Source organism: Triticum dicoccoides, chromosome 4A (genome assembly GCF_002162155.2).
Source record: "Triticum dicoccoides isolate Atlit2015 ecotype Zavitan chromosome 4A, WEW_v2.0, whole genome shotgun sequence".
NCBI classification, from domain to species: Eukaryota; Viridiplantae; Streptophyta; class Magnoliopsida; order Poales; family Poaceae; genus Triticum; species Triticum dicoccoides.
In genome coordinates this window covers 145,584,485-145,612,080 of record NC_041386.1, presented here as the reverse complement: position 1 = coordinate 145,612,080, position 27,596 = coordinate 145,584,485, and positions in this window count along the sequence as shown.

The window sequence follows — 27,596 nt, the reverse complement described above, 5'->3', positions numbered from 1 at the left end:
CTTCCTCTTCTTGTCTCCCCCGGCTGGAGGGGGAGCATCTTCATCTTCCTCTTCCTCTTCGTGGGAGGAGTGCGTCGCAGAGTCATTGGACGGTGAGTCCGATACCACCTGGCCCCGGGAACTCTTTCGGGTTCCCTTGGCCTTCTTCTTGGTCTTCTCCGGCACCTTGTAAGGAGCCGGAGTCAGCATCTCCGTCAGGAGAGCGTCCACAGTGTCTTCAGGCAGAGGGGCCGCACAGTTGATCTTCTCCGATGCCCCCACCCAGTCCTGTCAAAGGCATGGGAGCTCAGACCCCGCACGTGGTTAAGCTATGGGAAGTAAAAATCCTACCAGATCTACAAAACTTACCGGATTCGCAGGGTGCTTCGCGCTTAGCCCGCGGTCCTCGGTGAGAGAGGGAGGGACGTCGGCGCCCTTGAACAGCACCCTCCAGACGTCTTTGTGCATCGTGTCGAAGAGCTCGCTTAGAGTCTGGTGCCGGGCCGGGTCGAACTCCCATAAATTGAAATCCTGTTGTTGGCACGGGAGGATCCGGCGGAAGAGCATGACCTGGACTATGTTGACAAGCTTGAGCTTCTTGCTTGCCATATTCCGGATACATTTCTAGAGTCCGTCCAACTCCACCGATGAACCCCAGGATAGGCCCTTCTCTTTCCAGGAGGTGAGCCGCGTGGGGATTCCGGATCGAAACTCAGGGGCCACCACCCAGTTGGTGTCACGCGGCTCGGTGATGTAGAACCACGCCGATTGCCACCCCTTTATGGTCTCCACGAAGGAGCCTTCAAGCCATATAACATTGGGCATCTTGCCCACCATGGATCCGCCGCATTCCGCTTGTTGGCCTCCCACCACCTTCGGCTTGATATTGAAGGTCTTCAGCCACAGGCCGAAGTGGGGCCAGATGAGGAGGAAAGCCTCACACACGATGATGAACGCCAAAATGTTGAGGATGAAGTTCGGGGCTAGATCATGAAAGTCCAGCCTATGGTAGAACATAAGACCGCGGACGAATGGATGGAGGGGAAACCCCAGTCCGCGGAGGAAGTGGTGGAGGAAGACTACCCTCTCGTGAGTTTCCGGGGTAGGGACGATCTGCCCCGCAGCGGGCAGCCAATGCGCGATATTCATGGCTAAGTATCCGGCTCCGCGCAGCTTTTTGATGTGTCCATCCGTGATGGAGGAAGCCATCCACTTGCCTCCTGCTCCGGACATGTTTGGAGAAGGTTGAGGATAAGGATGTGGACTTGGGCGTTTTAGCTCGAGTGCGCAAGAATGTATGAGCAAGGAGGAAGAAGGCGTGGGTAGAAAAAGGTTAAACCTTATCCCTTTATAAGGGCGGCCGAAGCTATGCGCCCCCACTAGCCTGGTAAAACTCGCTTATCCCCCAAGCCCCGTAATTGATGACACGGTTGGGTTACCCACGTCCGTATTGATGAGAATCCCGTAATAAGGGGGACACCATCTCTGCTTTGACGAAACGTGTCAAGAGACTGCCTCGCGTTATGTGCGGGGCTGGTTAAAGAAAAACGGTTCGAATGAAAGCCGGGCCATGGCATATGATGTCATGTTGCCAAAACATGTCAGTAGATTAGATTTGTGGAAATATTATTCTCTCTACGGTGGTATGTGGAACTTATTTTGCAGGGTCGAACACTATTCTTGTATTCAAACTCTTCCGTGGTGTATTCGGGAGAGGAACCCTCCTTGCAATGCCAAAGACAACACTTCGCACCGGACTCATCGTCATTGAAGCCTGGTTCAGGGGCTACTAAGGGAGTCCGGGATTAGGGGGTCTCCGGACAGCCGGACTATATCCTTTGGCTGGACTGTTGGACTTTGTCCCGTGTCCGGATAGGACTCTACTTGGCATGGGAGGCAAGCTAGGTAGTACAGATATGGATATCTCCTCCTTTGTAACCGACCTTGTGTAACCCTAGCCCCCTCTGGTGTCTATATAAACTGGAGGGTTTTTGTCGGCATTCTGGGAACGGGGGTCCCCAGACTTGCCTGCCTGCGGCCCGCGGCGTGGCTCAAAGGGGGCCCAGCACGGCCCGTATTCATCAACACAGACTCAAGACCCTCGCGAGGGGCCAAGCCTCGCGGGGCGTACGACACGGAGCTTCCTCAGGCACGGCCTCATCAGGCTGGCTCGCGAGGAGGCGGAGAGATCAAGGCGGGGTACCTCACGAGGTGCCCGTGACGCAAGCCATGATGACCAAAGGCGCCAGGCGGGCGCCAGCCGCGCAGTGTCCTCCTTTCCTCTTTGGTGCAAAGGGAGTAAGTGCAGGCGAGAGCATCAAGCAAAGGCACCCGTTTCGGTGCAACGAGACCAAGACCAGTCCAACGGCAGGGAGGAAGTCATTGTGTAGCCCAAGCCAGCGTCACCACCAGAGCCTTTGGCAGGCGAGGACCAACTTTAGTCAGGATAAGTGTACCAGATGTTCCCCTTCAAAATGGCCAATTGTTGGCGCCCTTCCCGCTCAATATTTGGGAAGAGGCCCAGGGCCTTTGCCTATAAATAGGACTAGCCACCCCCAGGGTAGGAGGATGGAGATCGGAGAGGGGTCGAAATCAAGAAGGGAGAATCTAGAAGCCAAGAGAGAAACTAGATCGGATCGAAATCAGAGAGAGAATCGAGAAGAGAGAGAGAGAGAGAGAGAAGGGTGACTGAACTCCTCCTAGCAGTTCATCCCCCCAGCCAAGAACAGACCCTCGCGAGGCTGTTCTTCCTTGTATTGCTCATCATCATCAGCCCAAGAGGCAATCCACCACACCACACATAGGAGTAGGGTATTACACCACAACGGTGGCCCGAAGTAGTATAAACCCTGTGTCTCTTGTGCTGTTCTTTCCATAGCTTAGATCTTAGCGAGGTGGAGGGGTGCAGGTAGGTAGAAGGCGAAATCTCCGCGCGCACCCCAGTGTTCGAACCTCAAGGGTCTGCCGGAACCCGAAATCCGACATTTGGCGTGCCAGGTAGGGGTGCGCCGGAACTCGTCTTCCACCACCCCGTTCTCCTCCAACCATCGCGTCCATGTCTGACGCTCGTCGGGCCCGCGCCGAGCGCCGGGCCGCTCTCGCTTCCCGCGTCGCCCAGACGGCTCCTGTCGGTGGGCGTCCTCGCCGTTCCCCGTCACCTTCCGTCAACGCCGCCACCGGCTCGGCGGGGGACGAGCAGCAAGCATCGTCTCAGCATCCGTCCGTGCGGCAAGACGGCCGCACCGCTACTCCCTCGCTCACCCCAGCTGGTTCTTCGTCCCGCGCGCTCCGCGCACCCATGGAGGCTCGAGCTGCGCTCATCGCAGCAAACGAGCTCCTGCGCTATTGTCCCGTCAACGACATCTACGAAGAATGGCTCGACCGTGTCGCCGAGCTCGTCCGCGCCGCAGGGGGCTCTCCTGCGCCGTCCGTTCCGCTGCACCGCACACCGCCCCGCGCGGGCGACGAAGCTCCGGGGGCGCCCCAGCCGCCTCCTCCTTAAGATGGCGCCATGGCTCCAAGGCGCATGGCCCCTGGGCGGAACCCGCTCCGTCAGGTACCAGCGCGGCAAGAGCAGAGCTGCCAAGAAGTCCCTCGCCCGCAAGAAGCTGCCCGGGCGCTCCCTGCTCCAGCACGTCGCGACCATGCTCCTGCTCCCGCACGTCAAGACCCCGCGCTGCTCCCAGCTGCAGCGCGTGGGGACATGCAAGACCAAGCTCTCCGCCACCCAAGGCCTCCCGTGGCCACAACAGGCTGCCGTGCCTTCACCACCGAGCTATGCAGCATCGCGTGGCCCGGCAAGTTCAAACTAGACCTGCCTCCTCGTTACGACGGCACGGCCGACCCTGCGAAGTTCCTCCAGCTCTATGAGCTGGGCATCAAAGCTGCCAACGGAGACGAGAAGGTCATGGCGAACTGGTTTCCCATGGCGCTCAAGGACGGGGCCCGCACCTAGCTCCTGAACCTGGCTCCAGGCATGATCTCCTCCTGGGACGAGATGCGCACCCGCTTCATCGCCAACTTCCAAGGTACTCGCGACCGGCCACCTGCCGTGAGCGACATGCGCCGCATCAAGCAACAACCCGGAGAGACCCTGCAGAAGTACATCCAGCGCTTCAACAACGCACGCCTCAAGATTCCCAAGGTGACCGAGGAGGCCATCATCTCAGCCTTCTCCGACGGCGTGCGCGATATCAAGATGAAGGAGGAGTTGGCGATGCATGAAGACCTGTGCACTTCCTTGGAGTTGTTCAACTTGGCAACCAAGTGCGCCAGGGCTGAGGAAGGGCGTCTCTCCCTCCTCGAGCTGCCTGCCGCAGACCCAGAAGAGAAGAAGCCCAAGGCCAAGGATGTGAAGCGCAAGGGGGCTGCCGTGCTCGCGGCAGAACCAGACACCAAGCGGGGCAGAGATCAGCCCGAATCTTCAAAGGCCAGTCGGTATTGTGTGTACCACGACCTCCACACCCACAACACCAACGAATGTCAAGAGCTCCGAGCCGTGCGAGAAGGAAGGATCGGCCGTCGCCCTGACCGCGGTGACCGGGGCTACGGTCGAGGAGGAGGAAGGAACGCAGGACGCTGGGAAGACCGCTACCCGCGCCAAGGGTGGCGCGATCGACCTCGGGAGGATCGCTGGCAAGACCCGCCTCGCGAGGGAGACTGGAGGGATCAGCCTCGTGAGGATCGCCCGCAAGGCAGCGCAGGCCTCCCTCCGCTGCCGCCGCAGCCAAGGAGAAATGAGGACCGCCATCAGGACGAGGGGGCTGGGGGCTTCCAGGAGCCGCGCGTGATCGCCTGCATCCTGGGCAGGGCTCAAGCCCCAGCCTCTCAACGCATCTTCAAGCAGTTCGCCCGTGAAGTGAATGCAGTCCTCCCCAAGCTCGAAGCCACGTGCCCTCTTAGGTGGTCGGCGTGTGCCATCATGTTCAGCTCAGCAGATCAGCTCAAGTGTGTGGCCACAGCCGGAGTCCTCCCGATGCCTTGTTCCCTAATCATCAGCAACATGGTGGTCACCAGGACCCTCATCGATGGTGGGGCAGGGCTCAATGTCCTGTCCGTGGAAACATTCAACAATCTCCAAGTGCCCTACAACCAACTTCAGCCAACCAAGCCTTTCTCCGGATTCACTGACGGCTCCACGGTCCCTATTGGGCAGGTCCGCCTCCCTGTCACCTTCGGGGCACGCGACAACTACCGCACCGAGCTCATCGACTTTAACGTCGCTCACATTCGCCTGCCGTACAAAGTCATCCTTGGGTACCCAGCACTGGCCAAGTTCATGGTCGTAACTCACCACGGCTACAACGTCCTCAAGATGCCAGGAAGTGGCGGAGTCATCACGGTGCCCTGTGAAGAGAAGGACGTGGTGTGTTCCCTGGAACAAGCCTTTCAGGCCGCATCGCTGGAAGACCCGGATCGCGGAAGCAGGAGGCTTCCCGAGACCGCCCCCAAGAAGAAGAAGACATCGTCTGGCCCGGCCCCTTAGGAGGCAGGCCCCTCAGGGCCCGTGCTTGCCCAGGGGGAACCTCCTTCCATCGCATAGGAAAGCGCGCCCGGTGCCCTCCTCAGGCAGGGCTCGGGGGCTCTCCCCTGGAGGGCCACCGACCTGGCTAAGGTCACGAGGGAGGCGCTTGGGCACCACATGGAGGCGTGTTTCGAAGCACGTTTCCCTCAAGAAGGAGTAAGGCAAGGTGGGCCAGACCCTTAGGAGTTCATCAGCAAGGCCATTCAGGAGCTACAGGAGTCAAGAGTCATGAGAGGCGGCCACCGCCTACCAACTGTGGCTCCCCATCCAGGCGAGGATGGTGGGCTGCGTGTCTGCATCGACATACCAGGGCTCAATCGAGTCGCCTCTCTGGAGCACCTCTGGCCCTCGTGAGTGGGGCGCTGCGAAGGTCCACCCCACAACTACGTTTGCATGCCTTACGGCTTGCCGACCGCGGCTGCCACGTACCAGCGCCTCATGAGGGGCATCATGGAGGCTCAAGAGGCCAGGCGTTCCGCGGCCCTGGTGGAGATGGAGATGGTTCGCGAGGAGCCACCAGCGCCTCCGGAGCCTCCCGAGGCCCTGGGCCTGGGGGCTCATGAGGATCGGCTTCCGCAGCCCACCGAGTCTGCTACGCCAATACTCCTTCGTCCTCAACATCATCAGGTGATATCTTTCAAGTTTCATTTCCTGCTGGGAGCGCCCCCCCAGGGCTGCATTATTCCCAGGCCGCGTGGGTCCGTCCCTGCGGCATGTATCCCTTTTATTTTATGTTGTTAGCTTACCTTGTTGGGGGCGCCCCTCGGGCTACATCATCCCCCAAGTCACTTAGGCCAGACCCAGCGGCATGTATCCCCTTTTGCGTTTATTTCCGGCTATGCGTTCGACCCACCATGCTTGATTATTTGATGCCTGTCCATGGCACCTCTTCTTCTCCATGCCAACCACTTGCACGTTAAAGGGGGGGTACCTGAGCATCGCGACTCAGGGCTCTTACTGGCTCTCCAGCCCTCACCCTCTGGCCTTGTCCACGGCATCGCGACCTGACATACCAGCGACGGCTGAGACCAGCTCGAGGGCCGGGACCCGAGGACGTAGAGTTCCGGCATCTAACCAAATTTGCAGGGACACATCACAAGAAAGTCCCAGTGCCAGGCGCAACCCGCCTAGAGGTAGGGCCCCGTGAGTCCCGCGCTGGCTCACGGGTGCCCAGATACACCTCTCCAGGCCCTACCGTGCCAGCCACGTGTCAGGGCGGGGCTGTACACGCCCCGGGGGCTCCTCCCCGAGGGGAGCCCCCTCCCACGTACCAGTGGAAGCACCATGCTCCATGCTGGCTGACGACACTGCCGAGGAGCGGCTATGCCCATACACATACGGAAGCGCTATGCTCCGCGCTGGTGATAAACAACTGAGGGCGGCCCCCGGGCTGCATCAACCTCAGGGAGCCCAGAGCTCAGTGTCTAGCCTCATCGTAACGCCTCCCCTCGGGAGTACCGCGTGAGGGGGCTGGGCACGGGGGCTGCGCCTGGGTCACGCCCAGACGCACGCCACCCAGCCAGGCCCCCCGGGCATGGTTCGTCGCGCGTCTCTCCCCGAGCGGAGCCAAGGTACAAAGGTCGTTTGAGCGTCAAGGGGGACTCCTGAGCATCGCGACTCAGGAGCCTAACTGGTCACGTAGCCCCTCACTCCTTAGTTCTGAAAGGCTAACGACGACTGAGGTATGCGCGCGGCCGGGCTCTGCAGACGTAGAACGGTAGATCCACCCACATCACACGTCCCTACTTGTTGTTCGTGCGCCAAGGGGGACTCCTGAGCATCGCGACTCAAGAGCCTAACTTGTCACGTAGCCCCTCACTCCTTGGTCCCATCCTGGTTTCCGGTCGGGGCTAACGGCGGCTGAGGTATGCGCAGGGCCGGGCTCTGCCGGTGTAGAATATAAGCAAGTAGGAAGGAAAAGCGTAAATTTCAAGGAATTCAAAAGCAAATATTACAGTCCACACTATTAGCTCAATGCCAAACGCAAGTTTAAACGCCTCCCTGAGGCATGATACATGTGTAGGAATTAAAGGCAGGACAGGAGCCACAATGGAGTCACTTGTCGACGGTGGAGCAGCGCGGAGTGGGTTCGCCTCATGGAGCAGCGGGGTCGGCAGCGCCTTGCTTCGGCTTGGTGCTGAAGGCCCGGAACTTCCCCAGTAGAGCCTCCGCGTGACCCTTCACGGCCTCGGCAGCGGCAGCGACACGCTCGCCGCTTACTGGCTCCAGCAGGCTGTCGTGGTCGACGCCGGGATCGCGAAGATAGATGTGGGTGAGGACCCGCGTCAGCGCTGCGGAAGACATGACACGCGCCTCGGCCTCGGCCATGGGGCCAAGGCCAAGGGAGACATCTTCAAGAGCGCGAACCAGGAAGGGAAGCAGCTTGGCGGGGCCGTCCTCGGCGCCAGCCAGCGGGCTCTCCAGGCCGCTGTCGTAAAGCGTCCTCAGCGAGGAGCGAGCCTTCGCCTCCATCTTCGCGAAGGCCACGCGGTCCTCGGCAAGAACCTGGGCCTTGTCGTCCAGCTCGACCTTCCTCGCCCCCAACTCCTGCTCCAGCGTGCCTAGGCGGTCACGGCGCCTCCTGAGCTTGACCTCCCTCTCCTTGACGGCCGCCTCGCGAGCCTTCACGCCTTCTTCCTGCTCTTGGCAAAGGCGGGCCTCTTTCGCGAGCTGGTCCCGCAGGCCTTGCAGCTCGTCCTCCAGCACCTTGCAGCGACCACAGACGTCGACAACCTCCCCCAGGGCTGCGTCACGAGCAGCCTTCGCCTCAAGGACGGCCTGCCTCTCCTCATCGCAAGCCGTCGAGGCCTGGACCAGCGCCGCCCCAATCGAAGCGTCAGAGCGAATCCATCCTGAAGCCAGCTCCAAGCGCCCGGCCACCAGGCGAGGGTCGGTGCCAAGAAGATCCTGCCACAGCCGGTCCAGTTCAGCAGCAACACGATCCAGAACAACAGGAGGAGTCGGAGAGACAGCAGTCGATGGAGTCAGAGGAGAAGGCGGCAGCGCGACCATAGCATCCTGAGGCGGAGCCTGCTGCGCCCCAACGGCTGCAGTGGCGGCAGCAGGCAAAGGCACCTCGGGAGTCACTTGGTCCATGGGGGCTGAGCTCGCCCCAGCCGGCTCAGCCAGGCCTCGCGAGGACGACCGGGCAGGAGAAGCCCGTGCGTCGCGGTCACCTTCCTTCACGGGTAGAGGCGCTGCCACGGATGGAACCTCAGGAGCTCCCTTCGGCTTCTTTGCTGCGGGCGCCAGCCTGTCCAAAAGATGTGGACGTCAAGCCTCAGCAGCAGAACAAGAAATAAAGACAAGAATCAAGCGCTTACGGGTCGTCGCCAGTGAGCTCAGGCAGCCTCCGGCCAAATTTGAAGCCTGAAAGCCGGCTGGAAGGGTCAACCTTGGGAAGCTCGGGAGCGGAAGGCGCGTCTGCGGTCCGCCTCGGGGCCGGGGCAGATCCGCGGGAGATCAGCCCGGTCCTGTCCTTCTTCGGGTTCGGGGGCAAGCTCCCGCCGCCCTGCTCGTCATCATCCTCGTCGTCATCGCTCGGAGAGAGGCGGAGAGCGCAGGACCTGCGCCGGGGGAGGGGAGCCCTCGACTCTCCGTCAGTCGCCTCGGAGTCAGGCCCTTTTTCCCGCTCCCCTCCTTCCTCCTCTTCGCTGGAGTCGTCGGAGGACACGTCCACCGATTCCCCGGGAGTTTCCATGGGCACGGGCCCGTCCCCGTTGAAGACGGGCATGGACTCCACTACCTGCTCCCAGTCGTCGCGGAGGAACAAGGGCATAGGAGAGCCCTCCAACCTCGCCACATCGCCCCCGACCAGAGATTGGAGGACCGCAGCCAGATCTTCGTCGGCCAAGGCCGCAGGGCTCGGATGGGGCCTCCACATCGGAAGTGAGTACTACCGAAGCGGAGCCAGCTGGTGCTCCAGGAATTCCCTCAGCAGCGACGCGCCGGTCAGCTTCGCCGCCTCCATGTTGGCCGGCCTCAGATCCGCGCCCATCTTCTCCAACACCAGCTTCGCGCGGGGGTCCGCAGGCTCCGCTCGACCCCAATCGCTGGAGCTCATGGGTTGCTCCGTGCGCAAGATCAGCCGAGGGTGGATGCGCCCAGCATCTGCCAAGACCCACTTGCTCCTGAAGCCCTCAATCCTTTTCCCGGGGTTTGAAATGGCAATGGCGCCACCGTACGCGATGAAGCTCGCGCACGCGGAAGCAGGACCGCGAGAGGTCCGGAGGTAGAAGTAGTGGCGCAGCAAGGCCACTGAGGGCTGCACCCCAACGTGAGCCTCGCAGTAATAGGCGAAGATTGCCAGGAGAAGGACGGAGTTGGGGTGGAGATGCAAAGCCTGTAGCTTATAATGGCAGAGGACAGAGAAGAAGAACTCCGAGAAGGGAGGCACCAGGCCAGCAGAAATGGCGCTTACAAAGAACGGATAGAAGGTGCTCCCTTGGCCCTCAGGGGTGGCGGAGCCGGCCTTGAACACCTTCGCCCCGTCGATGCCCTGCACCGCCGCCATCCGGCGCAACCGGGCGAGGCTCGCCTCAGACACCTTCGATGAGTCTAGGGCAGACAAGTACCAAGCTCCGGCCAAGGACTAACGAGGCGCCATGGCTTCCTAGGTCACGCGGTCGAAGTGGATCTGGAAATTTTGGAGGAAGGAAGGAGAGGCGCAAGAAAGGGGATCTGAGCAGCGACCGGAGAAAGCAAAAAAAGCAAAGCCTAGGCAGATGCCGCTCCCTTATCAACTCGCGCGGTTGCTGAGGCGCCCACGTCCAGTCAACTGCCACGCGGCGCCCAAGGCCACAGGCTGTTAGGGCCCGCGGCGCTTCGCTCTTGCCCTTTCGCCTCCCTGCATGGCCAAGTCCGGGCGCGCCTTGGGCCCAGGGGCTACTGTCGTCGTTCTGGGAACGGGGGTCCCCAGACTTGCCTGCCTGCGGCCCGCGGCGTGGCTCAAAGGGGGCCCAGAACGGCCCGTCTTCATCAACACAGACCCAAGACCCTCGCGAGGGGCCAAGCCTCGCGGGGCGGACGACACGGAGCTTCCTCAGGCATGGCCTCATCAGGCTGGCTCGTGAGGAGGCGGAGAGATCAAGGCGGGGTACCTCACGAGGTGCCCGTGACGCAAGCCATGACGACCAAAGGCTCCAGGCGGGCGCCAGCCGCGCAGTGTCCTCCTTTCCTCTTTGGTGTAAAGGAAGCAAGCGCAGGCGAGAGCATCAAGCAAAGGCACCCGTTTCAGTGCAACGAGACCAAGACCAGTCCAACGGCAGGGAGGAAGTCATTGTGGAGCCCAAGCCAGCGTCACCACCAGAGCCTTTGGCAGGCGAGGACCAACTTTAGTCAGGATAAGTGTACCAGATGTTCCCCTTCAAAATGGCCAATTGTTGGCGCCCTCCCCGCTCAATATTTGGGAAGAGGCCCAGGGCCTTTGCCTATAAATAGGACTAGCCACCCCCAGGGTAGGAGGATGGAGATTGGAGAGGGATCGGAATCAAGAAGGGAGAATCTAGAAGCCAAGAGAGAAACTAGATCGAATCGAAATCAGAGAGAGAATCGAGAAGAGAGAGAGAGAGAAGGGTGACTGGACTCCTCCTAGCAGTTCATCCCCCCAGCCAAGAACAGACCCTCGCGAGGCTGTTCTTCCTTGTATTGCTCATCATCATCAGCCCAAGAGGCAATCCACCACACCACACACTAGAGTAGGGTATTACACCACAACGGTGGCCCGAACCAGTATAAACCCTGTGTCTCTTGTGTTGTTCTTTCCATAGCTTAGTTCTTAGCGAGGTGGAGGGGTGCAGGTAGGTAGAAGGCGAAATCTCCGCGCACACCCCAGTGTTCGAACCTCAAGGGTCTGCCGGAACCCGAAATCCGACAGTTTTAGTCCGTAGGAAATATACAATCATAACATAGGCTAGCTTTTAGGGTTTAGCCTCTCCGATCTCGTGGTAGATCAACTCTTGTAATACTCATATCATAAAGAATAAATCAAGCATGACGTAGGGTTTTACCTCCATCAAGAGGGCCCGAACCTGGGTAAAACATCGTGTCCCCTGCCTCCTGTTACCATCCGCCTTAGAGGCACAGTTCGGGACCCCCTACCCGAGATCCGCCGGTTTTGACACCGATAGGCACCTTAAAGTACATGTAAGTGAAGATACTATAAATATGGAACAGTTCTGCTTAGTTTGGCCTGCTGCGAAGCAATTGCAAGGAAATGCAGGACGAGCCGTGTGGACAGGCACCCGTTCTTTTGCGTCCTAACTCTCCTGCTTTCCTGCAATTAAACTTGCTTAGGGCCAGGAACATGTCGCTGATACAAATCTAAACTTTTTACCTTCTCGCCCATTGTTTTCTGTTGTATAATGTGTAGCGGTTAATTTGTCTAACATTCCTCTCACTTTGGCCATCGCGGCAGGTAAGTTCTCTACCAGTTGATGCTCAGTTGCCTACCATTATCTTTCAGTTGCCTATAGTACTATGAAGTTGCCTATTGTCAATGCTCAATTGTATATCATTGCTAATTTTTTAGTCGCCTACTGTGACTGGTTAGTTGCTTGCCATCAATAATTAGTTGCCTATAATATTTTGAAAAGTTGATGTTGTTGCTAAGGTTTAGGTAATGGTAGGAAACTTTAGAGACGATGTTATGCAACTATTGAGATAGTGTTACACAACTTCACAGTCATGGATGCCAACTTAGGGGGACATTAGGTTGATAGGTAATCATCATAGGAAACTTTACATGTGATATTAGGCAACCTTTCAGTGCTGGTAGTCAACTTAGAAATGTTCGGATAGACATGTAGTCATGATAGGCAATCTACCACAAAGTTGCTTCTCATGGCACCAAAGTTGCCTCCCATGGTATTAAAGTTGCATGTGAAAAAAATGTTGATCAAAACCAACTTTAGAATGTTGTTAGTCATTTGAGAGTCATGATAGTCATATTAGAAAAATCATTAGTTTAATAATAGTCACAATAGGTAACACGACAACAAATTTGCTTCTTATAGCACCAAAACTTCTCATCATAGCATCAAAGTTGCTTGAAAAAAATATTTTTTGAAGGCAACTTAATATGTAATGTTGGTCAACTTGACGGTCATGATAGCCAGCTTATGGGAACACCGAGTTGATAGTAGTCACTATATGCAACATTTCAACAAAGTGCTTCATGTATCACCAAAGTTGATAGGTAGTCATGGAAGGCAACTTACATGTGATGCTAGACAACTTGTTAGTCATATTAGGCAATTGGCCTGATAGGCGACCATGATACATGACCTAACCGAAAGTAGCTTACCTTATTTCAAAACTTGCCTCCTCGTCCACCAAGTTGTCTATCTGACAAGAAAAAAAGTTCATCAAAATAAACTTCGTAGGTGGCGCTAGGCAAGTTGACGTTCATGATAGTCAACTTATAAAAGCATTGATTTTATATGTAGCCATCATAGGCAACCTAGCGATGAGGTGCATTATGTAGTACCAAAGTCGATAGGTAGTCATGGTAGGTAACTTGCAGGTGATGGTAGGCAGCTTGCTAGGAAACTTATAGGTGATGATAGGCAACTTGGTATTCATCATAGTCAACTTAAAAGAACATTTTGATGATTGGTGACTATGATACACAATCTAAGTGAAAGTTACTTACTATAATACAAAAGTTGCCTCTCCGTGGCATGAAAGTTGCTTGTGATTTATTTTTGTCAAAAGCAATTTCATAGGTGATGCTATGCAACTTGAGGTCATGATATCCAACTTTATAAGAGTATTGCGTTGATAGGTAGTCATGATAAGCAACAAGGTGGGTCATGCAGCACCAACGTTGATAGGTAGTCGCAGTAGGCAACTTACACGTGATGCTAGGAAATTTGGTAGTCATTGTAGCCAACTCAAAAGAAAATTAGGATGATAGATGACCATGGTACCCAACCTAACCAAAAGTTGCCTACTGTAATACAAAAGTTCCCTCTCCGTGGCACCCAAGTTGCTTGAGAAAAAAATGATCGTCGAAAGCAACTTCATAGTCGACACTAGTCAACTTATATGTCATGCTAGGCAATTTTATAGTCATTGTAGACAACTCAAAAGAACATTAGAATGATAGGTGATCATGATACACAACTTAACCGAAAGTTGCCTATTGTAGTTCAATAGTTGCCTCTCATTGGTAGCAAAATTGCTTGAGAAAAATTCACCAAAAGCAACTTCATAGGTGACGCTAGGCAACTTGACAATCACGATAGTCGATTTTATAAGAGCATTGAGTCAATACGTAGTCAAGATAGGCAACCTAGCAACAAGTGATTCATATAGCACCAAGTTGATAGGTAGTCAGGGTAGGTAACTTACACGTGACGCTAGGAAATTAGGTAGTCATCGTAGCCAATTAAAAAGAACATTCAGATGATAGGTGACCATGATACACACCCTAACCGAAAGTTGCCTCTCTGGGGCACCAAAATTGCCCGAAGAAAAAAAGTCCGTCGAAACATATCAATGTGGGATCTAGTTTTGAAGAGCTCGTCACCAAGAATCTAATGGTGAAAACGGATCTTAATTTTGATGCTTCGTTCAAAAGTTATGACTTTTTTAAAAATTTGAACACAGAAAATAATTGCACATGAGATAAGATATTTTCTTTCTTGAAGTGGATTTTGCATTATAGCATTAGGACAAAAACTTACCTTTTTGGGTGTGTGCTCGGGAATTCGAGGGAGGACACGTGTGCTCCCTAGTAGCGTCCAAGAAATAAACACATATTGGCGTTTGAGGGGTGTATATGAGTAGTAGCAGCTCAACATGTAAGCAGCATGGCTAATAATCGAAAATTAACACCTTGTTATCCCCTATTTTGCCACACTTGCTTGGCCTGGTAGGAAAGGATAGACTGAATGAAGTAGGGCACCGCCTGTGCCTGGCCGAGCACAACAGGTGAGACCCACCGCTTGCATGGTGCACGATGCTCTCTAGCAGCGAGTCGACCACAACGCCGCTGCCCTCGGACACGATGATAGGACGCCGAGCAGCGTGACAACACGCAGGTTGAACGCCAGCACACCTCGTGGTTTGTGGACGGCAGGGCGGACATGAGCTACTTGTAGAGCAAGAGCACCCGCTACTTTCCATGTCTGTTGCATCTGCTCCGCCAGGCACGCGACAAGTGGCGTAGATTTCTCTAGAGTCTGGTATTGTTGGTGGCGAGACAGAGCATTCGGCGACCATGGCGACGAACAGTGTAGAGATGTCGTGAGGACTGTGAGGGCATGGGGCGCGGGATGGTGCTACGAAAATCGAAGGCGGGGGAGAGTGCCTGGGAGAGAACGGCGAAGGTTGTCACCGGCGGGGAAGTCAGACATTTATTGAGCTCGGTGGTCTATGTTCTCTCTCCCCTGCTGGCGTTTGTCTCTATGCCGGAGGACATCACCGCTTGCGACGCTGAGACGAGACATCGCCGCCATACATCCTGCTCCGCCTCCAATCACCCATCACGCGAGCACCTCCTTGTGAAAAGACATGGTGGCGACGCCACACCCGTTGATCCACCGCGCCCATCTCTCTTATCTATCCTCGGCCGCATGACGCCTGGCAGGCTGGCATCGCTTGGCACCCGGGGTGGAGGCCCACATCCTCTTATGTCCGGGTTTAGGGAGCGCGGGGACCAATGGCTGTGGGGAGGAATTTTAGAGGGGTTCTGGAAGACTTTGTTTCTTTCGGGAGAGGAGAACATCCAAGATTTTCGCCACGCTGCATGGTGCTTAAGGACGATATGATTCAGTCTCAGTCCTACTTTCTGATCCAATGGTGTAGATGGCGCAAAGGCAGGCACACCATCATCACACACATTTTTATAGGAGTAGAGATATTATAAAAAAAATCATAAATAGTAGCAATGACCCCATAGGTTGTTCTCGTTGTGGCTTCGCCGCTAAGACTAGGGGTGGTTACTGTTGCACTAGTGCATGAACGGTTTGGTGTAACGTGTGGGTTGAATGCTCTTCATATGAACATATTCTACATATAGTAACTAATTCATTCTGGTGGCAGTTAACTAAAATCAGGGGACTAGTTACTAAACGGAACACACTAGCACGTAACGATTTTGTATGCAAGAATAGGATTTTTGGAAGAAAAAAATGTTCCATGTCACTGGTAAAAGGTGTAGTGGATTGTGCATTGTGTACATATACTCCAAGAGTAGTCATTTCCAGCCAAATGTTTTCCTTTTGAATGCGGTATGCTCATTATATTTTCATTTTTGTAGGAACAGAGCGGCTCCATGTAAACATTTGCACTAGTCATTTTTTTTTGTCGTGAACACAGACGACCACAATTTTCACTCGATCAAATGTTAAACCAGGTTAAAACAAAGTTCAAACTCAACACAAAGAATACATTTTGCTTTTTGACGCGTATAGGACGCTAACGTTCGCTCGACTATGGTTCCTAGCTGTCACATCCCAAATTTTTGCCAATTTTGGAATGTCAATAAAAAAATTCAAATTCGCTTGTGATTGCTTGGTCTTAGCCAAGAATTCACTAGGAGTTGATTCATTTGAGTGCATTTGTGGCTCAATTTCTTTCTGGAATTATTCAAAACAACAAATTTCTAGTTAGGGATTAATTAGAAAACAAAAATTAAGCCATAAAAATGTTTGTGGCCTTCTGTTTAATATTTCCAGTTGGATTTTTTTCATTAATCCCAAATATTATTTAAAACCTAAATAAAATTTTGGAATTAGATTAAACCCAAGAAGTATATAGGGAATAACTTAATATCCCAAAATAGGGTCCCCATTCGTATATTTAATTTGGGCTCAAAAATAATTTTCCTATGTAAACATTCTTTTAAACCTCTGCAAATTTTTCAAAAAAATGAGCAAGTTTGATTTTTGTATCAACTTCAAATTCAAATACGAAATGAATATATAAAATAAAAAGAAATAGGAAACTTAATTAACTAACCTAAGGGCCCAGCCTATCTCTCTTTTTTAGAATCAAAGGCCCAGCCTATCTAGTATCTCTTTCTCTCTCAGTCAAGTGCGCAGTGAAGCAGCCCGGCCCATGGCCAAGTCAATCCAGAAATATGGGTCGGCCTAATTTAGCCAACGAAGCTGGCTGTTTGGTGTTCTACTTATTTTAGGTGGCGTCCTTATGTCTCGCTTATTGCGAGACGTAGGGAAGCCGCGTCAAGGGCGGCGCGAGATGGGCTGGCCCAGATGCACTGGAGGCCGCATCGTTGTATTTTCTTTTTGCTTTTTTACTTTTGTTTATACTTCAAAATATTTTAAATAAGACATGTTAAAAAAACACTTTACAGAAAACGTGTACAGAAAAATTGTTGCCCATGTAGTAAAAATTCTTTAATTTTTTATTTGAAAAATGTAAGCAAGCATTTGGCAAATGTCAAAAATGTGTATAGAAAAAGTGTTGACTGTGTACTAAAATAATGTTAGACTTATATTTAAAAATTATTAACCATGTATTAAAAATGTTCTTAATATATATAAACAATTTATAATTAAAACCATAAGAAACAAAGAAAAATGAAAAACTAGTGAAAACTAAAAAGAAACAAAAACATAAAAGAAAATAAAAAAAAGTGCAAAATAATGGTAAATAGTGAAAACTGATTAAGAAACAAAGAAAAACAAAATGAAAACTGTTAAATCCCAAAGAAGAAACTAAAAGCCGAAGAGAACCATGAAAGAAACAAGGAGAAACTGAAGAAAAGCAAAAGAAAAACAAAAACCGTATTAGGAAAGAAAACCAAGCATAAACAGAACAACATGAAAAAAATGGCTGGCACATAATCATGCACACTGCAGAAAAACTTGTGCTTCTGGCATGATGGATGCTAATCTCTACTCCTAATAGAGCAGTTGGTAGTCTCGCTTTTAGTTTTTTTGTCCCATCTCCCATGGCTTTTTTTTGTACCTCCTTCCATCCTCATTGGTTTCTTTTGTACATTTTTTTTGTCCCCTCCCCTCACTTCATCGGTTTATTTTCGCGTCACCCTCTCACACAACGAAAGAAATTTAAATGGATCATAACTTTCCATACTCGCGCAAGTTATTTAGTAATGTAGAATCAATCGTGAACAATCTCTAGATCAAATTTAAATTAATTAACCTTACCTTAAATCACTCAATCACATTAATTAGAAAACAAATAATTGATTTTCAGAAAAACCGTTCAATCACATTAACCTTATCTTAATTCACGGATGGTAATCAATCTCCAAACAAAGGAAACAATACATCGAGGGAGCAGTAAATAATTTTTTTCTTATGACATGTATATGATCTTCCCTTCTCTCTCCGTTGTCAAGCGTTCTTGATTCTCGAGGCCGATGCTTGGGCTGCGTCACTGGATCGCGATGGTGCCAGATGACGAGGACGGCGAGGCCGGGTGCCGCGACACCGCGTTGGCCGTGGCCGGTGAAGGGGGCGAAGAAGGGCGGCTTCCCTGGCCCTGGCCGTGGCCGTGGCCCTGAGAGTTGGTGCGGTGGAAGCGGGGCGTGGGTGGCCGGCGCGCAGACGCACTTGTAAGCGGGCCCGTGGCCCGCGCCGGACAGCGCCGACGCCGACCGGAGCCACCTCCTCCACGTATTCTTGCAGATGTGGCTGGCCGATTTACATGAAATTAATCCCTCGGTCACTTGATATGTATGAGAATATTAATAGATGGATTATGGTCCCGTACCCAATAAGATGGATATGTGTGTGATAGAGAGAGGGAGAGGGGAAGAGAGAGTGAGGAAGAGGAAGGGAGAGTGTGTGTGTGAGGATTTGATAATAAAAAAGATCGCCAATGTCACTTGATATGTATGAAAATATTAATATTGAGCTCTTAAAATTAATGTGGCTCTATTGCAATGCACGGGCGTTTTTCTAGTTTAGAAGTGTGACACAGCGCCCACATGAATCAAACAACGAGCGGATGCACAGGGTGACCGTAAATGGGCCGGTCTACCAAAAGGTTACTATAGCAAAGAAATAGTGAATGACATAATGTAGCAGGCCGGCACTATAGCAGTTGTTTACACTATAGCGAAGTTATTTTTAATGGGTTTATTTATTTTTCAACAATGAACAAATTTAAAAAAGGAACATTTATTGAAAAAGCTGAATCAACATTCGGAAATTCTGTAAAAAATTCAAACGTGTTTTTTTCTTCAAATTTTTGATAATTTTTTAAATTATAAAAAAATCAAATCTCAATTTTTCTTGAACTTGTTTTTTTGTAAAATTGAACAAAAGTTTGAAACATGTAGGTTTTTTGAACATTTATTGAAAATTATAAACTAATTTAGGAAAACATGATCAACATATGCGAAACATGAACTATATCTGAAAAACTGAATAAAAAATTTAAATTCATTACATTTATGAATTCTTTTGAACATTTAGGGAAAACTGTGTGCAAATTTTGGAAAATGAGAACATAATTTCGAAATTCCAAACATTTATTTAAAATGTGAACATAATTTGGAAACATGAAGGAAATTTTCTAATTCCAAACATTTTTAAGAAAATGAACAAAATTTTGAAATATTGAACAATTCCTAAATTTGAAATTTTTGCAAAATTGATGAAATTATGTAAATTAGAAGAAAAAATCAACGAAACAATCAAAAATTGGACAAAACAGTGACAACCCGGAAGCAAAATTCACATAGAAAAAATGGAAATAATAAATATGCAGGAATCAACAAAGAAAACATCACATGAAACCCGTAAGGCTCTGTTTGGAAGCAATGTCTTATTCATACCTCAGTATTTTGATCCTACGATTTTTTATATCGATGACAATAGATACTTTAATTTATGAAACCAACAGTGTTTCTAAGTATTGCGGAAACACTGGTATGTTTGGCAATAAAAAGTATACATTGTTGCAATAGGCCACCAGTAGACATGGCCTTTGTTGCGTTTCTCTGTTTTAAAAAGAGGTCCCTACCTCTATTTTTAATACTGCAAAAATACTACAGTTTTGTGGATACTTTATTTATAATACTACAATTTCTGTTACAGCCGAACACCTCAAAGTATTTAAAATCATTGTCTTTTAAAAATCTATAGTATTCTTAAAATCATAGTTTGAGCCTCAGGAGTGGGACCCTCATGTGCCCACTCCATAGCACTTCAACATAGGACCCCATGGTTTCTTCTAGTGGTGATTACCAAGTTAGGCCAAAAGCCTAAACTTGGGGGAGTACATATTTCCACCGACATTATATTCATGTTCACACATTTTATTTCAGTTGTCGGTGTCCACATTTTTTTATTGTATTATCCATGTTAGATTTATTTACTCGTCTTCTTCTTGTGTGTTTGAAAAACTTTGAAAAAATCCAAAAATATTTCCCGCTCCTTTTCATCTTTTCTTCCTAGTTTAATTTATTGTAGCACTAAAAAGAAAACCCAAAAAGATTTTCTTGTTCTTCTTTTACTTGTTGGGAGCTCTCCCATGTAAATATTTTTCTCGTTTTTGTTTTTCTTTCTTTAACTTGTTCAAGAAAAAACAAAAAACTCCAAAAATATTTCAGTGTGTTTCTTTGAATTTCTTTTCTTTTATTGAGTCATACCGAGGAGAAGACCACGATGAAAATGTTGAGTGGCTCTCATATGTATTATTGTTGATCTAACAAAGAGTCCATATTACCGTGTCTTCTCCTTTTGAATAAAATATTTGCAGATTCCAACTTAGTCCACAACACTCTTGTACTACTATTATTTTCATATCATTCGGCCGTGCAGTGAACGACAATAATGACAATATTTGGTGAACTGGATGTGGCAGAGAGAAATGAGTATGAACTCAACTTGTTCTGTTTTTTGTAAATATGTTTAACTTAGTATCCACGATTCATCCTATTATGATCAAACATGTTTGCAATGCCAATTAGATTATAGTTTCACATGCCATTCTTAAGTAGCTAGGAGTGGATAATGATTTATCTTAGATGTCAACGTTGTATTAAAATGATTGTGATGTAGTATGATGATATGGTATCCTCCTCTGAATGTTTGAGTGGCTTGACTTGACACTTGTTCATGCATGTAGTTGAATCAAAACGAACATAGCCTCTATGTTATTTATGTTCATGGTGTTCATATCCTACTCATGCTAGTATCCAATGTTACTTATGCATAATGCATGTTCATGACCGTTTTCGCTCTCTAGTTGGCCGCTTCTCAACCTAATTACTAGCTTTCGCCTGTACTAAGCGGGAATTCTGCTTGTGCATCAAAAATCCTGAAACCCAAGTTATTCCAGATGAGTCCACCATACCTACCTATATGCGGTATTACCCTGCCGTCCTAAGTAAATTTGCACGTGCCACCTCGAAAAACTTCAAATAAAAATCCTTTTTTGTGTGCCCGGATTGTTCATAGAGCGACAGGAGGTAGTCAGTATCTTCCATGCTAAGCGGGTTATTCTCATGATGAGTGTTGATTCACTCGTCCTTGAACGAGAGGGGCGGTAATAGGGATTCCTAGTCCCGAACTCAAATTGTAAATACTTAAAAAAACTCCCCCTGGACTGTTGTTGGTATGGACGACACATGTTGGTTCGGACAAGCCGTGGAGTGTGATTGTTGGTGGAGGGTGAATAAGCCTTTGCTTTTATCGCTTGGGAACCGTCACTAATGTGCTTAGCATGAAAGGTATTGATAACTAATGGTTGCAAAGTAAACAAGAAGGGTGCATTTCTCAAAAATATATTTACCTCTATTTTAAAAACTTGAGCTCTGGCACCGCTGCAAATCACTGCTTCCCTCTGCGAAGGGACTATCTATTTACTATTATATTATTTCATCACCTTCTTAAATAAGCGCCAGAACTTGAGATCACTATTGTCATCCTCATGCATTGTGTGTAGCTAATGTTGGGTGCATCATGACTGGATCTTTTCTATCATGAATATTTAGTCGTTGCTTGAACTTTGGAGGTGCTCAGCATTTATGTTTAGCGGTCTCAGGAAGAGCTAGCGAGATACCACTATTGTCATATTATAGCATGGTTGTTTTGATAAAGTGTTATTGCATGAGATATTTTATTATTGCTCGCTAGTTGATTATGTCATTGATATGAGTTAATATAGTTTTTAAGAGTTATTGTCGATATGGTTAGTTATAATCTTGGCTGAAAACCTGGGTGTTGTTTTAGCTTATTTATGTAAAGTTGTAAACAAGAGCAAAAGAGTTCATAATTTTTTTTTCTTTTTCACTTTCAATTTATCAACTGAATTGATTGAGGACAAGCAAAGGTTTAAGCTTGGGGGAGTTGATATGTCTCCATCGTATCTACTTTTCCTAACTCTTTTCCTCTTATGTTGGACTCTAATTTGCATGATTTGAATGAAACTAACCCGGACTGACGATGTTTTCACAGAACTACCATGGTGTTGTTTTTGTGCAGAAATAAAAGTTCTCGGATTGGAACAAAACTTTGCGAGGATTTTTATTCAATAAATAAGAATTTCTGGAGTCAAGAACCACCGGAGAGGGCACCTGGGTGGGCACAACCCACCAGGGCGCCCCCTTCCAGGCCCGCCCAGGTGGGTTGTCTCCACCCGGTAGCCCCGCAGACCTCAACCCTGATACTATAAAATCACATATTTGGAGAGAAAAATCAGGGAGAAAGAATTATCGCTTTCACGAGACTGATCTGCCACCACCTCATGTTCTTCATCGGGAGGCCTAATTTGGAGTCCGTTTGGGGCTCCAGAGAGGGGGTTCTTCGATCCTAGACATTACCAGCCCTTCTTCATCACCAATTCCATGATGCTCCCCACCGGGAGTGAGTAATTCCCTCGTAGGCTCACTGGTCGGTGAGGAGTTGGATGAGATTCATCATGTAATCAAGTTAGTTTTGCTAGGGCTTGATCCCTAGTATCCATTATGTTCTGAGATTGATGTTTCTATGACTTTACCATGCTTAATGCTTGTCCCCTTTGGCCCGGGTGCCATGATTTCAGACCTGAACCGTTTATATTATCACCATTATATCTATGTTCTAGATCCGATCTTGCAAGTTATAGTCACTTACTACGTGTTATGATCCGTCAACCCAGGAGTGACAATAGTCGGGACACTTCCTGGTGATGACCGTAGTTTGAGGAGTTCATGTATTCACTATGTGTTAATGCTTTGTTTCGGTTATCTATTAAAAGGAGACCTTAATATCCCTTAGTTTCCAATAGGACCCTACTGCCACGGGAGGGTAGGACAAAAATAGTCATGCAAGTTCTTTCCATAAGCACATATGACTATTTACGAAATACATGCCTACACTATATTTATGAACTGGAGCTAGTGCCATATCGCCCTAGGTTATGACTGTTATATGATGAATATCAACCAATGAATTCACCGATCCAATGCCTACGAAATTCTCTTATATTGTTTCGGCTAAGTCACTACTGTTATTGTTACTATTGCACTTGCTACAAAATCATTGCTATCACTATTACAATTACAATTGATGTTGCTACTACTATCAAAACTATCATACTACTTTGCTACTGATCACTTTTCTCCAGATAATTAATCTCCAGGTGTGGTTGAATTGACAACTCAGCTGCTAATACTTGTAAATATTCTTTGGCTCCCCTTGTGTTGAATCAACAAATTTGGGTTGAATACTCTACCCTCGAAAACTGTTGCGATCCCCTATACTTGTGGGTTATCAGGCAACACAACAACCCAGAACATCGTCTTAGCCGTGTGTGGCGCCCTTCTTCACAGTTTCGTCCCTCTGTCATATTTTCGTAGTGCTTAGGCAAAGCCCTACGGAGATAGCATCAGCCTCATCGTCACCACGCTGTCGTGCTACCAGAACTCATCTACTACCTGTCGTCTTGCTGGTTCAAGAAGGCAGAGGATGTCACCGAGCTGAAGTGTGCAGAACGTGGAGGTGATGTACATTGGGTATGTGATCGGTTGGAGCGCGAAGAAGTTCGACTACATCAACGGTGTTGTTAAACGCTTTCGCTTATGGTCTATGAGGGTACGTAGACACACTCTCCCCTCTCGTTGCTATGCATCTCCATGGATAGATCTTGCGTGTGCGTAGATTTTTTTGTTTTTCCATGCAATGTTTCCCAACAAATATGTTTCATAATAAAACGGAGCGGTGGAAGTTGCATGGAAATATATCTCGGAATGGCTATGGAAATGCCATAATAGGTGGTGGTTGTTTTGAGGAAGGGTATATGGTGGGTTTAATGCACCGACAAAAGTTGCGCGGTACTGTGACGCCCCGAGACCGATGCGCCAGGTGTCTTCCAGTTATTCGTTGTTGTTGCCTTGTCATTCTCTTGCATGTTGCATCTTGCCATGTCATCATCCACATTGCATCTGCATGTTTTCAAAACTTGCATCCGTCCGGGTTCCCCATTTCTCTCTGTTGTCCGTTCTAAGCCTAGACACACCTGCACGCGCCCACGGCATGTCCAAAATATTATTTTATAAGTGGCTGGAAAATGTTCTCGGAATGGGATGAAAGTTGGCGTGCGGTGTTGTTATGTTGTTAGTAGGTCTCTTACCAAGTTTCATCACATTCAGAATCTGTTTGACGGCCCAACGGTTAACTATAGCGGCATTATAGCCGGTCTATCGTCGGACGTTTCCGGTCTTCGGAAACGGTTATCGGGTTGCATTCCTAATCTCTCTTCTCAGTCCAACCACACACTTGACCTCGTTCGCCTAACCCCTCCTTGCACAGTGCATCGACCCAAACCCCTCGCGCACGTCTGAAAGTTGTCCCGAATCCGACCTGGGGAGTCGTTACCGTTGGGTCCAGATCATCCCCAAACATCCCTAAAGCATCTCCGTTTTTTTAATTGGACTCCCTAGCCTATTTTTCTCGACCGTTGGATCTAATCGGAGGGGCCCTAACCTCACCACTCACTATATAATCAGACCAATCCCTAAAACCTAGGCCGTCTGTCCCATCCCCATCCTCCCGCCGCCACTCCTCTCCCTCGGGATCCAAGCTTGCACCCGATCCAAATCCTCTCCGCCTCCACTCACAGCCTCCGCCTACCAGTCCTACGATCCATCCAACCACATCCTCCATGTCTCCTGGACGAGTTCGGCCGCCGCAGCTGCCTTCATCCGCGCCCGTTGCTGGCAAGACCACGGCCATGCCATGCCTTCTCCCTTCCATTCCTTTCACCTATTGCCTCCCGAGCTCCTGGATGCCCGGCGCCCGGGGCCTCCTGCCTCCCTGATGCTCGTCGCCCCGAGCACCAGTGCTCCAAGGCCGGCCCTTCTGTAGCTCCCCGTTGCCTCCCTCTCCTTCTCCCCCTGGTTCTTCTCTCTCCCTAACCTCGCGGTCTCTCTCTGTTTCTTCAAGACGAATAGGAGCATGCCCCGCCATGGCCGCCTCGTTCCGGAGCAAGCTCGCCGGCGTCCTCCTCATCCTAGCGCCGTCCGCGACCAAGTCCGGCCAAATCTGGACGAAATCGAGCTTCCCCGCCCTGGATCCAACCACCTCTAGCCTCCCAGTGCCGCTGCCTCCCCTGCGCCGCCTCCCGTGCCCGAGCTCCTCGACTCCCGCTGCCGCCAAGTTCCTTCCAGAGCCGTCCCGTCCGTGGCCTCCTGCGAGCCGCCGTCCAGGACCCCGACAGGCCGCGCCACTCGCTGGAGTTGGAGTCCCGCAGGTCGCGGCCCCTCGCTCCCTCCAATCCAGCAACCCCTCTTCGTTTTCCCCACTCTCTCTACACCTTGGAAAGCGCCATGGATATGGAGTGCCGCACCCGAGCTCCGTCCGCCACCGTTTTCCGGAACCGACGTCGGACGACTCAACCCGCCCGTTCCGGCCGGTTCCCATCGACCCCGTCGCCAGGACCCCTTGCCGTTGTCTTCTCCATTGCCATGCTTCTGCTGTTGTTTCTGTTTCTTCAGGAACGAGAACAGCAGCAGCTCGCCCGCTCGTCTCGCTCGCGCGTTGAACGAGCGCAGGGCTAGCAGGCCCAGCTGCGCGCCCCCTGCCGGCCTCCCTCCTCTGCCAAGCCGGGCCGAGGCCCATGGTGAGGCCACCCCAGCGCCCCTCATTTTTTCCTCTGTTGGGCTTCCTGTCCAGATTTGGCCCGTGTTACATTTTTTTCCTCTAGGCGATTTTGCTAATAATCCAGGAGTCTACTGTTTTTCAGAAAAGTCCTCCTAGATCATGCATTTAATAACTCACAAATGGTGCATCGGATTAAAATGTTTTATATATGCTAAATGACTAGAATTTCATCTAGTTTCATAATATGCCACTTTCATCTATGTTTAAAATGTTTAAACTGCTATTTGCATTAATTTGCTTAAATGCCATGTTAAAATGATTTAATTCATAACTTAATAGCCGTAGCTCCAAAATTAATAAACTTTATATGTAAATGGGGTAGAAAAATACCTAGATTAACATGATGTACTTACTTTGCATGCTTAATAACTCTAAAATTGTGTTTAGGGCAGAACAGTACCAACCTTAAAATATGCACATGAGGATTTTCCAGGATTGTTGTTTGTTGTTCCGGCCTCATTTAGACTTGCCTAGATAGGTAGTTTTCATATGCATCACCCCCTTGCCATGTTTAGTAACATTTAATATTGTTGGGTACATAAACGGGAGTGAACTAAATAATTGATGCGGTGTTTTGTTAATACGCAACTCATTGCATATTGAGCTCCACTTAATTTGTAGTGTTGTTTGTTGCACTTTGCCATGCCATGCCTCATAAAATCGGACATGCATCATACTTGGTTGTGCATGATGCCATGCTTATGTGATGGTTGTTTACTATGTTGCTTGCTTCTTTTCGGGTTTCTTCTCTCGTTAGCTTCGGTTTCGTTCCAGAGTTGTGAGGATCCATTTGACTACGTTCGTTTGTCTTCTTCATGGACTCGTTCTTCTTTTCGGGATTTCAGGCAAGATGACCATACCCTTGAAATCACTTCTATCTTTGCTTGAAAGTTGTTCGTTCTATCGCTATGTCGTGCTACCTACCACTTGTTATATCATGCCTCCCATATTGCCATGTCAAGCCTCTAACCCACCTTTCCTAGCAAATCGTTGTTTGGCTAAGTTACCGCTTTGCTCAGCCCCTCTTATAGCATTGTTAGTTGCAGGTGAAGCTGAAGTTTGTTCCATGTGGGAACATGGATATTGTTGGTATATCACAATATATCTTATTTAATTAATGCATCTATATACTTGGTAAAGGGTGGAAGGCTCGGCCTTATGCCTCGTGTTTTGTTCCACTCTTGTCGCCCTAGTTTCTATCATACCAGTGTTATGTTCCTTGATTTTGCATTCCTTACGCGGTTGGGTGTTATGGGAACCCCTTGACAATTCGCTTTGAATAAAACTACTCCAGCAAGGCCCAACCTTGGTTTTACATTTGCCTAATAACCTAAGCCTTTTCCCTTGGGTTTTTGGAGCCCGAGGGTCATCTTTATTTACCCCCCGGGCCAGTGCTCCTCTGAGTGTTGGTCCAACCTGGGCGATGTCCGGTGCCCCCTAGGCAACCAGGGTCTATGCCAATCTGGCCCATCCGGTGTGCCCTGAGAACGAGATACGTGCGACTCCTATCGGGATTTGTCGGCACATCGGGCGGCTTTGCTGGTCTTGTTTTACCATTGTCGAAATGTCTTGTAACCGGGATTTCGAGACTGATCGGGTCTTTTTGGGAGAAAGAATATCCTTTGTTGATCGTGAGAGCTTGTGATGGGCTAAGTTGGGACACCCCTACAGGGTTTAAACTTTCAAAAGCCGTGCCGTGGTTATGTGGCAGATGGGAATTTGTTAATGTCCGGTTGTAGAGAACTTGACACTTGACTTAATTAAAATGCATCAACTACGTGTGTATCCGTGATGGTCTCTTTTTGGCGGAGTCCAGGAAGTGAACACGGTTCTTGTGTTATGGTTGTGCATAAGTAGTTCAGGATCACTTCTTGATCACTTCTAGCTTCTCGACCGTTGCGTTGCTTCTCTTCTCGCTCTTATTTGCGTATGTTAGCCACCATATTTGCTTAGTACTTGCTGCAGATCCACCTCATTACCTTATCCTACCCATAAGCTTAAATAGTCTT